The sequence below is a fragment of the Ochotona princeps genome, chromosome 27 (genome assembly GCF_030435755.1).
Source record: "Ochotona princeps isolate mOchPri1 chromosome 27, mOchPri1.hap1, whole genome shotgun sequence".
Taxonomy (NCBI): domain Eukaryota; kingdom Metazoa; phylum Chordata; class Mammalia; order Lagomorpha; family Ochotonidae; genus Ochotona; species Ochotona princeps.
The window spans coordinates 20,309,583-20,321,100 of NC_080858.1; the positions used below are offsets into that span (position 1 = coordinate 20,309,583).

General features: G+C 47.8%; 1 long non-coding RNA gene across 1 annotated transcript; it reads right to left on the minus strand.

Moving 5' to 3' along the window:
- Positions 1-218: 218 nt before the first annotated feature.
- On the minus strand, positions 219-2,202 carry LOC131478145 (uncharacterized). The gene is made up of 2 exons (XR_009244333.1): positions 1,994-2,202; positions 219-456 (listed from the first exon to the last, which is right to left on the minus strand). It is a non-coding gene; the product is annotated as an uncharacterized LOC131478145 (long non-coding RNA).
- Positions 2,203-11,518: the final 9,316 nt, after the last annotated feature.

The following is an 11,518-nucleotide window of genomic DNA, read 5'->3' on the forward strand; positions in this document are numbered from 1 at the left end:
CCACAGAAGTGACTGACACCCAGCTCCTCGCTTGACTGTTGAAGACCCTGGAACCTAAGAGACTGGGACCACTCCCAGTTAGCTGATGGCAGGTAAAGAATCAAGCTTTATATAGATATAGATATAGATATAGATATAGATATAGATATAGATATAGATATAGATATAGATATAGATATAGATATAGATATAGATATAGATATAGATATAGATATATGTGATTATTATTTATTTTTATTTGAAATGAGAGCAGTTGAGAAGCCAATGGCAGAGGATCCCAGAGCTGGGGAGGAGCAGGGCTGCAGCCCTGAACAGGTATCGGAGCAGAGGGAACGCTCCCCAGAGGTGCCTGGAGTGATGGTAATGGTGGGAGGCAACTTCCACTGCTGGGGCCTCTGGGTCATCCATACGCTGCATCTCAGCGCATACCCAACTGCTGCTAATGGAAATGAGTTTCTAGCATCCAAGAGAAAGAGGAAGAATAAAAATACTCAGGCATGGCTTCTACCCTCAGGGACTCTTAGTTCCTTGCTCTCCTCAATGTGGAGCTAGTAAGAGACCCACAAAAAAAAAAAAAAAAATAGGGTCTGACAACTAGGTGTCTGTTTTGCCACGGGTGCAACTTGACTGTTGGCCAGGCCATCTGCAGACTTAGCGACCTTTTCTGACTTTTCTTCTGTCCTTCTCTGCATAAAGGGCACCGGGACTGTCCCTGTGTGCAGGGTTGCATGAGTGTCACGGCCACAGCAATCTCCACTTTGAAGACCCCCCAGGCCCATGGGCATCTTCTCCCCAGCCTCCAGCCCCTTGCCTATGGCTGTCCTAACCCCTATTCCTCCAGTGCAGCCATTCTACAAGGATTCGGCTCTCTCCCAGGCTCTGAGAGAGGCCGGGGAAGTGGTGTAAGGAGAAACTACCCCCAGATATGACAAGGGAAGAAACTGGAGCCCATCCAACCTAAAGGAGAAGCGCCAGGATGGCTGCTGGGCTCCACCCACCCACCTCCCAGCACCAGGTCTCTGCCGGCAGCCTGTCCGTCCCCCGTGGGCAGAGGGGACCTAGGGACAGGGACCACTTCAGCTGCAAGCGAGTTCCTAGAAAGCCCAATGGAATGAATGTCATTCCTTCCTCTTGAGTAACCGGCCCAAACAAAGCCCGCTGGTATTTCCGAGTCCAGCTCCACTGCCCAGAGCTGGACCCAGCAGCTGAACAGCTGTGGGAAGTGGATGGCTGCTCCCCAGCCATGGATCTCCGCTTAGCCCAGGGGACCAGAAATTGGGGAAGCTTGCTGAGGGTCATCTGATCCAGCTCTTCAGCTCTGAGTCCAAGCATCCCCAAGATGAGGGTATTTGGTGATCCCCAGGAATTCATCAGAGGGTGGCAGGAGGTAGACAGGAAGTGGTGTCCCTTTCTCCACTGGCCCCTTAAACTTCCCCCAGCAGGGGCAGTAGGACAAGAGGAAGCAAAAGGAGGAAGGAAGTCTTCCCCACCCCCACCGCTTGGGGTCGCTGGCTTCCCCACACCTTTCTCCTTCTCTACTGCCCTTCTTTGCTCTCCTGTTGGACATCGCACGGCCTTCTGCTCCTTGCTGAACCATAACTCCAATTCTTTCTTTCATTTTTAAGATTTGTTCATGCATTAGAAAGGTACAGTTACAGAGGGGAGGGAAGGAGAAAGAGAAAGGAAAAAGGTTTCTCGGGCATCAACAGTGGCCAGCGGGTGGCCGGGCTGAAGCCAGGCACCTTAGCTCCATCCTGGGTGGGGACGAGGGCCCAAGCACTGGGATCATCTGCCGCTGCCCCTGCAGATCATTAGCAGGGAGCTGGAGGGGTTGGTGCCTTCTCATGAGCCTTTTGAATTCCCCTGGGAAGCCAAGCCTTCAGCATGCAGCTCCTTAGGGGCTACAGGAGGGAAGACCCCATTGCGGGGGGTGGGTGTGGGGGGGTGCACAGGGAGCCAGAATGCTCTGCTTCAGTCCCGTAGTTGGTCTTACCCCTGCCTTGACACACCTCCAAACTGCAGAGATAGAACTTGCCTCTGTTGCCTGTTCATGCACAACGAAATGCTGGCCCCCTGCCAGACCCCATGGGTCCCTTGGAAAACTCTAGGAAGCACCCACTCCCCAACAGTAACCACTGCTTGCCCCAGTGGGCCTCAGTGTCACCCAGAGAGGTCCTCTGTTCCTCTGTGATGTCGTCTGAGTATACCATCCCCCTGCCTGCCTGCCACCCTCCTGCCTGCCGCTGCCCGCCCCCCATCAGTCTGCTGTCTGCCAGCAGTCCAGTGAGAGAAGATTCTTGGGAGCACACAGTTGCCTGTGGTCAGGAGGGGGGATGAGCTCAAAGTCCTCCCAGGCCCTGGGCTGGCAGCCAGATGCCTGCGATGGTCAGAAGGTGAAGTTTGAATGGCAGAGCGGAAGCTCGGGAAGGCTGAGCTAAGCCCATTCATGAAAAAGATCTGGTCTCACTTCCTTATTGCCAAGAGTCATGTGTGGAGGGTGTGTGTGTGTGTGTGTGTGTGTGTGTGTGTAGTGCTCGCACAGGCGTAAGTGGTTACTTTCTGTCTTGCTTCTTTCCTTCCCCTCCTCTTCTCTTTTCCCCCTCCTCTCTCCTCAACAATCTCAAGTTCATTCTCAGGAAACTGCCAAAGAATGTGTAGCTGGTCTGTGGTTTGCTGAAAAAAGCAAGAAAGAAAAGAAAGAGCCTGATTCATACAAAAGTCACACTGCCTCCCTCCCCGCCAGACTTGATCTCCTCTTCTCTCTCTCTCTCTCTCTCTCCCTCTCTCTCTCCCTCTCTCTCTCTCTCTCACACACACACACACACACACATTCCCACTCCCCGTGCCTTTCCCTCAGCTCCTCCTCCTTCTTGTACCTTCTGCCTGGGGGAGGAGGCATCAGCTGTGGGTGGCAGGTGAACCCACCCAGCCGAGCTGAAGGCTTCCCTGAGGTTTCCCCCTTGGAAGAGAAGCTCATCATTGTCCCATTGGGTCCTTTCTTAGTGGTCCACGTCTGTTGTGAGTGACTTGATGTCCGGCTCTTATTAGCTGTCAACCTCCCCGTGTTTGTCGGTAAGCGGGGTTGACAGCAGCAGCCGCCTCCACCCAGGGCTTACTGCGGTGATGAAAATGACATTGCTGAGGGGTTTCCCAAATGCGACACATGGCTGTGGGAAGTGTTCCTGCTGAGGCACAGGCTCCCGTCTGAGCAACACGTTTCTCCCCAGCAGTGTGGCAGAGCTGTCACCCAGCCCACTGGGCTTTCCAAGTGATGCAACGACTTGGGACAACTACCAAGAAAAAAAATGTACATCTAGCTCACCATGACATCTCCCAGGGAAGGAAAGTCAACCTTGGAGGCCATGCTAGATCCCCCTGAGAGGTTTCAGACTGTTTCTCTCAACCCTCTCCAGCCAAGAACTGCTTACGGAGCACCAGCAAGAATCTCAGACAGAACTGGGACTCAGTGCACCTGTTGCCACAGCTGAGGTCCCTCTGTGGCTGCTGCAGGTGGAGGGGCCCTTCGGTACTTTCCCCACTAGCAACCAACCTCCCCTGCGCTGTTGACGCCCCAGGGAGAGCTCACGTTTGCTGACCCTGCACATTGGGAAAGCACAGTCAGGACAATTATGAATCATGAAGGTCTTCCAGTAAGGGAGGGAAGTCATTAGACACGTGCCGGGGGCTTCAAAGGATGTGTGGGAAATGTGTGCTATCTGTACATTTTTTAGGTACTTGAAAGGCAGAAAAAAGACAGGTGGATGTTGACACAGAAATCTCCCCCATATGCCTACAACAGCTGGGGCTGGGCCAGGGTGAAGCCAGAAGCTAGAAACGCCATCCAAGTCTCCTACATGGGAGACAAGGACCCAAGTCCTTGAGCCATCTACCTCCCAGGGTGCCAGCAGGAAGCTGGAACTGGAAGCAGAGCTGGGCTCCAACCCAGGCACTTGATATGGGATGCCGTGCTGAATGCTCATCCAGCATTATCTTTTAATTTCATTTTCTCGTGAACGTTTGGGTGTCCCCGCCTCCTGTTATTCTCCCCATTTTACAGGTCAGAAAAATGAGCTCCAAACCCCCTCCCCCCATCCTGAAATCCTGGTGGCAAAGGTTAGAGCTGCTCAAGCCTTCTGACGCTGTTACGCCTTCCTTTTTGGCTGCTTCTCCAAGCTGTACAGATGACAACAGTGAACTATACTTATACCATGTTTCCTGAGTTAATTGTCCATCACCGACTCGGCCAGAAGCTTCCAACCCCACCACCAACTCCAGGTCCCTCCCTAAGACCCCCACCACTCCCCCACACCCCCAGGAAGTGGAGCTGCTCTGCACTGCTGGCCTTGGTTTGGCTCGACAACTCTGGCCATCGGATGCTGCCAAGGACTTCCAGAAAGCAGGCGCTCCAAGGCAGCCGGGCCCAGGTAGCCAAGGGATGAGTTCCCAACTAAAAGAATCTCTCTTGGCCTTCATTTCCTTCCCCTCCGTGTCCCCACACCATCCATCGATAGTGAAAGAGAGGAAACATCTGGTCCGGGTTGACTGTCTCCACCCTCGAGTCAGGAGGGGGGACTTATAGGAAAGAGCTGTTTGGAGGTCTTACAAGCTTGAAATAAACCAACGGTTCAGCTGTAACCTGCTCCCCCCGCTCCCACCCGCACTCCTTTCCTCTCTACCCCCACCTCTGTGCTCACCGTCCTGCCCCCTCCCACCGCGGCTGTCGCCAACTGCAGACATTAGACACATCCGTGACCTAAACTGGGCGCCTAAATGCCTCCAACCGAGACAGCAAAGACCCTGATGGTCACAGAGCCAGGGCGGGGTCGGTGCAGGGCACACTTCCCCAGCAGGCCCATTTTTGTGCAGACTGCTGCCTGTCATCCCTGGTGGTCAGCTGGTATTCAAGCACCAACCCCCACCCCCCCATGGTCAGGAGCAGTATTCAACTTATCTTTTTCCTTTCACTTGTTCACTTCAGCTTTTCATTATAAATCCAGTAAAAGTCTCCATAGCTATCATGTGGTCCACATATGCTACACATTGAAACAGAACACAGTATTTTAAAGACCCTTCCTAGCTGTCACTAGAGATGTGTTCATTCAGGAAGCAGGATTAATGAAGTGATGTCACTAGTCCAAGATTCCAAGGAAAAAGATCTTCTTGTCATCTCGGGCTTATTCCCATCTTCTCACCTGCCAGTTCTTTCTTTGTCTTCAACTTAAATTTATTTTTATTTATGTGAAAGGCAGAGAGAGAGATCTTCCCTTCCTTGGTTCACTCCCCAAACGCCTACAATAGCGGGAGCAGAAGCAGACTGAAGCCAAGAGCTAAGAAGTCAGTCTGGGTCTCTCACATGGCTAACAGGGACCAAAGCTTTGGTGACATCCCCTACTGCCTCCCAGGGTGTGCCTGATTTAAGAAGCTGGAGCAGAAAAACAATGGGATCAAGGACTTGAATCCAAGTCCCCTGACCTGAAAGGGAAGCTGTCCTGGGCAGTTCTCTTAACTATTGTTACAATTGCCTATCCACAGCCACCCCGCAAATCCAACTTGCAGACGTTTTCCTCTAGAATATCTTTAACTAAGAAACAATGTATCACAGGCAGGAGAGGAGCGGTGTCAGAGGCTCCTGCCGGTAGCCAAGGCTGCAAGGCTGGGGTCTATAACACCCGTTCCCATTCTCCACTTGCAAAGGCACAGTGGCGGGAACACAGGGGCTGCTTTTGCAAGTACTCAGCAAGAAGAGAGAATGATGCTTGCAAGGTGGTCATGTCACCCCTTCCTCTTTATCATTCCCAGTTTCCACACCTTCAGTCACCCCCCAAAATTCGCTTAGGCCCTGGTAAGTGGATGAATGTAGCATGAACCAATTCTGAGCCTAGAGGATGTGGTTAACATTTCATCCTCTTCTCCCAAATCATAAATCCCAGTTTAATCATTCATTTGCATCCCATTTCCACTTTAACACATCCAGTATTGTTCAGTCCTTGGAGGTGATGTACGGATCCCATTGAACTCCCTCGGAGTCACTTCTTTTGTCATTCACAGGTGTGACCCTGTTATACAATGTTGTGCCTTTTCCCAAAGGACATACATGAAAGGGTGCAGGTGGTAGCCTTTGAGCCTGGTTGCTTCCACTTGACATAAAGCCTTTGCAAGTGCATTTGTGTGAGTCTCTATTTTCCCCACTGACCCTCAAGAACAGATTCATCCTATGTCAAATTTCTAAACATTTACGAATTGGTTTCTACACTCCATTTTGTTCCACTGATCTATTTGTGCACCTTCTTTGGTGCTGCTTGTCTTAAGGATCCCGGTTCTTTAGCAAATCTTCATAACAAATTGAACACGTCAACTTCCTCATCCTGACTTCTTTGGGAATTTCTTGATCATTCCCAGTCTTTTGTGCTTTAAATGACCATTGGAATCAAGTTACCACATTCCACCAAACACATACACACCACAAAAACCTGATTTCTGCAGTTTTTGTTACAATTCTGTTGGATCCAAAAAGCAATCAAAAAATTTACGTTGGCGCACAATTGGGTCTTCCAACTCAAAACAATGGCTTGTCTCTTAATTTCGTCTAGGGATCCTCAGTGAGGTTAGATTAATGTTTTTAAGTCGTGCACATCTGTTGACAGGATTCTATTTGGTTGTCCTTGTGTTATGTGTTGTTAAGTTATCTGGGTTTTGATGATGCACAGAAATGAACTTTGGCACAGTGTTCTTTCCTCTTTGATCAAGTTTCCATTTCGCCCTAAAAGACTGACTGCAGAATGCGTTAGGTCACCTATGTGGATGCTCATTCAAGTAATGGGCAGTTCTGTTGTTTTGTTTCCACTCCACTTTCATTTCTTTTTCTTTCCTTGTCCCGAACAGAATATTCAGCAACTTAATATAAAAGCAATGAGAGAAAATAGACTTCATTGGTCCCTGGTTCCCCAAGAGAACATTTTTAGCACTTTGGAGGAGGCAATGGCTGCGTCTCTAACTCCGTCTGAGGAGGGGTGGGGAGAGGGAGAGAACACAACATTGCACGCACACCACACCTTGGGTGCTAGAAAAGTCTTATCAGGTTCAGGGAGTCACCTTTGATGCCTAGTTGGGCAAGAGTTGTTATCATGAACAAATATTGAATGTTATCAACCGTTCTCTTCCTTTAGTGAGATGAGCCCATGGATTTTCTTCTGTTAATGAACTTTTTACAGTGAACCACAGTTAGACACTTTCTAACATTGAACTACCTTTGTATTCAAGGACTGCATCCAACATGGTCATCATGGATTAGCACTTTAGAATGTGGCTCATATTAAAACGTGAATACTGTGTTGAGAAGTTTTGCATGAGTCAAATGGCAAAGTGGCTTCTGTCATTTGCTTTTCATTTCTTTTACCACTGGGTCTGACTTCGCTCTCAGCGTTATGCAAGCCTCATGGGATGACTTGAAAAATGTTCGCTTTTATTCTGTTCTGGAGGCCAATGCAAGTAACAGAAGTTGTTTCTTCTTTCATGTGTGACATAGTTCATCTACAAAATCACGTGGGGTCAATATTTTCTTTGGAGGAAGATTGGAAAGTGTGCATTACCCACATTTGATGGTTTTAAAAGGGTTTCCATGTCCTCTTGACTCATCCACACACCACAGACACACATGCTGTGCGTTTATTTCCATCTACCTGAAAGGCAGAACAGCCCAGAGAGTGGAAGAAAAGCGAGAGGTCGCTCATCCACTGGTTCCCTTCCCTGAGGGCTGCAACAGTTAGAGCGGGCTGCTGTTACTTTTTACCTTGTATCTTTATCTCTTAATCTCTCTTGATGACAGTTGTTAATTCCATTCCTCTTGCCTCCTCTAGAAGCATCTGCTGGCCTTGTTAACCCCCTCTATTTTTCTCAATTTTCATGTTTCATTAGTTCTATTCTTCAGATTGAATAAAATAATGGAAGCCATACCTCCTATTTTTTTTAAAGATTATTCTTTTATTCTGATTTCTTTTCCATTTCACCTTGCTCCCTTTCTGATACTCTTCTTTGCTGCTAAGTAAGCAATAACTCTGTAACTCTCTTGAACCATCTCAAGCCACCTATAGCCCCTGTTGCCACTTTATTCCCCCAGTTTAAATAAGCAATACTGTCCTGATCGGTCCTTTCTCATTTCCATGATTTCTTCTTTGACATAGGATTGTAGGTTAAGTCACATTTTTGTTATTGGCTTCCTTCTAAATTTTTCTGAGTCAGACTATGAGATCTGTAGGAAATGGACTGAGATTTGTTGCAACTTGCTTGATATTCTACTACACACAGATTTTCTGAAATTTTCCAAGTGTAAGCTGAAAACAATGTGCGCATTTTGTTTCTTGGGTTCTGATTTCAATACATATAGATATACATCCTTAGATCAAGGTTGCAAACTGCATTCATCAAATTTTTCTAAACTCTGTATCTGTTGCTTGCTCTGTCATGTGTTGAGGGGATACTAAGGCTTCTCTTGATGATATGAATTTGTCACTAGCTCCTCTTCCATTTTGCTTTACAGGTTTGGAAGCCATGTTACTGGTTACATACAGGTTGAAGACTGCTACATCCTTTTGGTAAGTTGAATCTTTTACAATTCTATTGTGTCTCTTTTTGCTTTATAGTAATAAAATTTATCTGATGTGATACAGTTATTCTGATTCCTCTTTTATTACTCTTGGCCAGCTTGTCTTTTTTCCATGCTTTTACTTTCAATCTTTCTGTACCTGTAAGTTGCAGCTGTGACTCATGAAGATAGAGTAAGTTGCATTTTTAAATGTAGTCCAGCTCTCTTTGAACTTTCACAAGAACGTAGTGCAGTAATTGTTTTATTCCTTTAAATGGAAGAGTTTAGTCCATTGAGTTTATAATGATCATAGATATAATTAGTTTACTCCTTTTTTAAAGATTCATTTATTTTTATTGGAAAGTCAGATATACAGAGAGGAGAAGAGACAGAGAGGAAGATCTTCCGTCTGACGATTCACTCCCCAAGTGACCGCAACGGCTGGAACTGAGCTTATCTGACCTGAAGCCAGGAGCCTGGAGCTTCTTCTGGGTCTCTCATGTGGGTGCAGGGTCCCAAGGCTTTTGGCCATCCTCAACTGCTTTCCCGGGAAACAGGCAGGGAGCTGGAACGGAAGCAGGGCAGCCGGGATTAGAAGGTGCCCACGTGGGATCGATCCCAGTGTGTTCAAGGCGAGAACTTTAGCTGCTAGGCCACCATGCCAGGCCCAAGGTCTATTCTTTAAGCATGCATTTAGTTTAAAATGCACAGTTGAGATGTTTGCTCATTCCATTGAGGCAAAGACCTCAGCGTGTTTCAAATCTTCTTACATCTCATGTCAACGTTGGGGCTTTAGGGCGATTTGAGTTCTCTCCGCTTCTCTGCTCCCTCTGGTACCTCCTTCTGATCCTTCTTTTGTGCTGTGTTCAGACTTACACAGTCATCTCTTCCTCCATCACTGCTTCTTACCTCTCGGTTCTTCCTTCTGCAATCATTCCCTGTAAGATACTCCAGCCCACACATTCTTTCAGTGAGGATCTGCAGGTGGTAAAAGCCAGTTTTTGTTTCTTCAAAATGGCTTGATTTTATCCTTGTTCTTGAAATATTGCTTTGCCGGAATATACATTCATATCGAGAGTTATTTTCTACTTTTCCAGATAATTCACTATTTAATCACCATGAAGACAGTTTAATGCAAAAAGCTTTCCATTTTCTCTTCCTGAGATGTATTTAAACACTAGAAACCCATGAAAAAGTGTCTTCTACCCAGCACGGTGGCCTAGTGGTTAAAATCCTCGCCTTACACATGCCAGGATCCCCTATGGGCACTGGTTCTAATCCCAGCAGCCTCTGCTTCCCATCCAGCTCCCTGCTTGTGGCCTGGGAAAGTGGTCGAGGATGGCCTTGGGACCCTGCATCTGTGTGGGAGATCCGGAAGAAGCTCTTGGCTCCTGGCTTCTGATCTGCTCCCACTGCTGTGGTCACTTGGGGAGTGACTCATCCGTTGGAAGATCTTCCCTCTGTCTCTCCTCCTCTGTATATCTACCTTTCCAATATGAAGAAATAAATAAATCTTTTTTTAAAAGTCTAAAGAAAATAAATGGAAGTCCTAGGAAATGTGTATATACCCTTCAGTTAAAATTGAGAGACTGGGGAGTAGCATGGCATAGTGGGTTAAGCTACTACCTGTGACTCCAAAATCCTGGTTCAAGAAGTCCCAGCTGTTCCACTTGTGATTCAGTCCCCTGCTCGCGTATTTGCAAGCATTAGAAGACAGCCCAGGTGTGTAGGGGCTCTGTCATTCACATGGGAGACCCAGATGGAGTTCCATACGCCTGACTTCAGGCTAACACAACACACTGGTGATCAGTTATTTGGGGAATGAACCAGCAGATGCAAGATCTCTCTGTCTCTCTTTCTGTGTCTTGGGAACTCTTGCTTTCAAATGGACAAAGGAAGCGAGAATGGAATGTGTGCCCAGAAGAATCTGGACCACAGACTGGGGAAATGGGAATCGCACCCTGGCCTCACCAAATCACCATCAGAGGGTCCTGGGAATGAGCGAAGGAGACCCAAGTGTTCAGGGTCCCTGGAGCTGTCAGCCTCAGACCATCAGGGGATGGGGACAGGGAGAGGGATGCCTCACACCTCCAGGGCCCCGTTCCCAGTTTCAGATTCAACGAGTCTAGGGTGGGGTTCAGCAACAAGCATCTTAAATAAAAATAAAAAAGGAAAAAGGAATGCCACTTTGGGGACCTGAGGCATGGAAGCAGCTTAGCTAAGAGCATGGACACCCTGATGGTCCCTAATTGTCACAGTCCCTGATCCTTGCATGCGTGCCAGGGGCTGGCTGAGTGTGCTGGATGGGGAGTTGCTTTATTTTTTCCTCTCCTAATCCCCATTTCCTGCTCTAGATAGGAGTCCACCACTTAAAGGAAGTCTTTTTTTTTCTTCAAACAAAAAGTATTTATCTATTTGAAAAGCAGAGTTACTGAGCGAGACAGAGGGTGTGACTCGGAGAGAGAATTTTCATTCTTTGATTTACTTCCCAAATGGGCCCAAGAACCAGAGCTGAGCCAGGTAGAAGCCTGGAACTCCAATGGGGTCTCCCAAGTCAGTGGCCGGGGCCCTTGCACTTCAACTTTCGTCTGGGAACTGGATTGGAAGCGGAGCAGCCAGAACTGAAATCAGCACCCATGTGGGATGCAGCTGTTGGCAGGTGGTGTCGTCTTAACCAACTGCGCCAGGACACCGGGAAGCCTTAAGGGAAAAAGATGGCTTGCTGGCTTGCTTGCTTGCTTTCTTACTTTTTCTCTCTCTCTCTTTCTTCCTTTCTTTTCTTTCTTTCTCTCTTTTCTCTCTCTCTTTCCCTTCCTTCCTTCTTTCCTTCCTTCCTTCCTGCCTTCCTTCCCTCCCTCCCTCCTTCCTTTTTATACTTTCAGACTAAAACATCTATTTAGAAGACAGACTCCCTCTCCAGGCTGTCTTTGGGAGGAG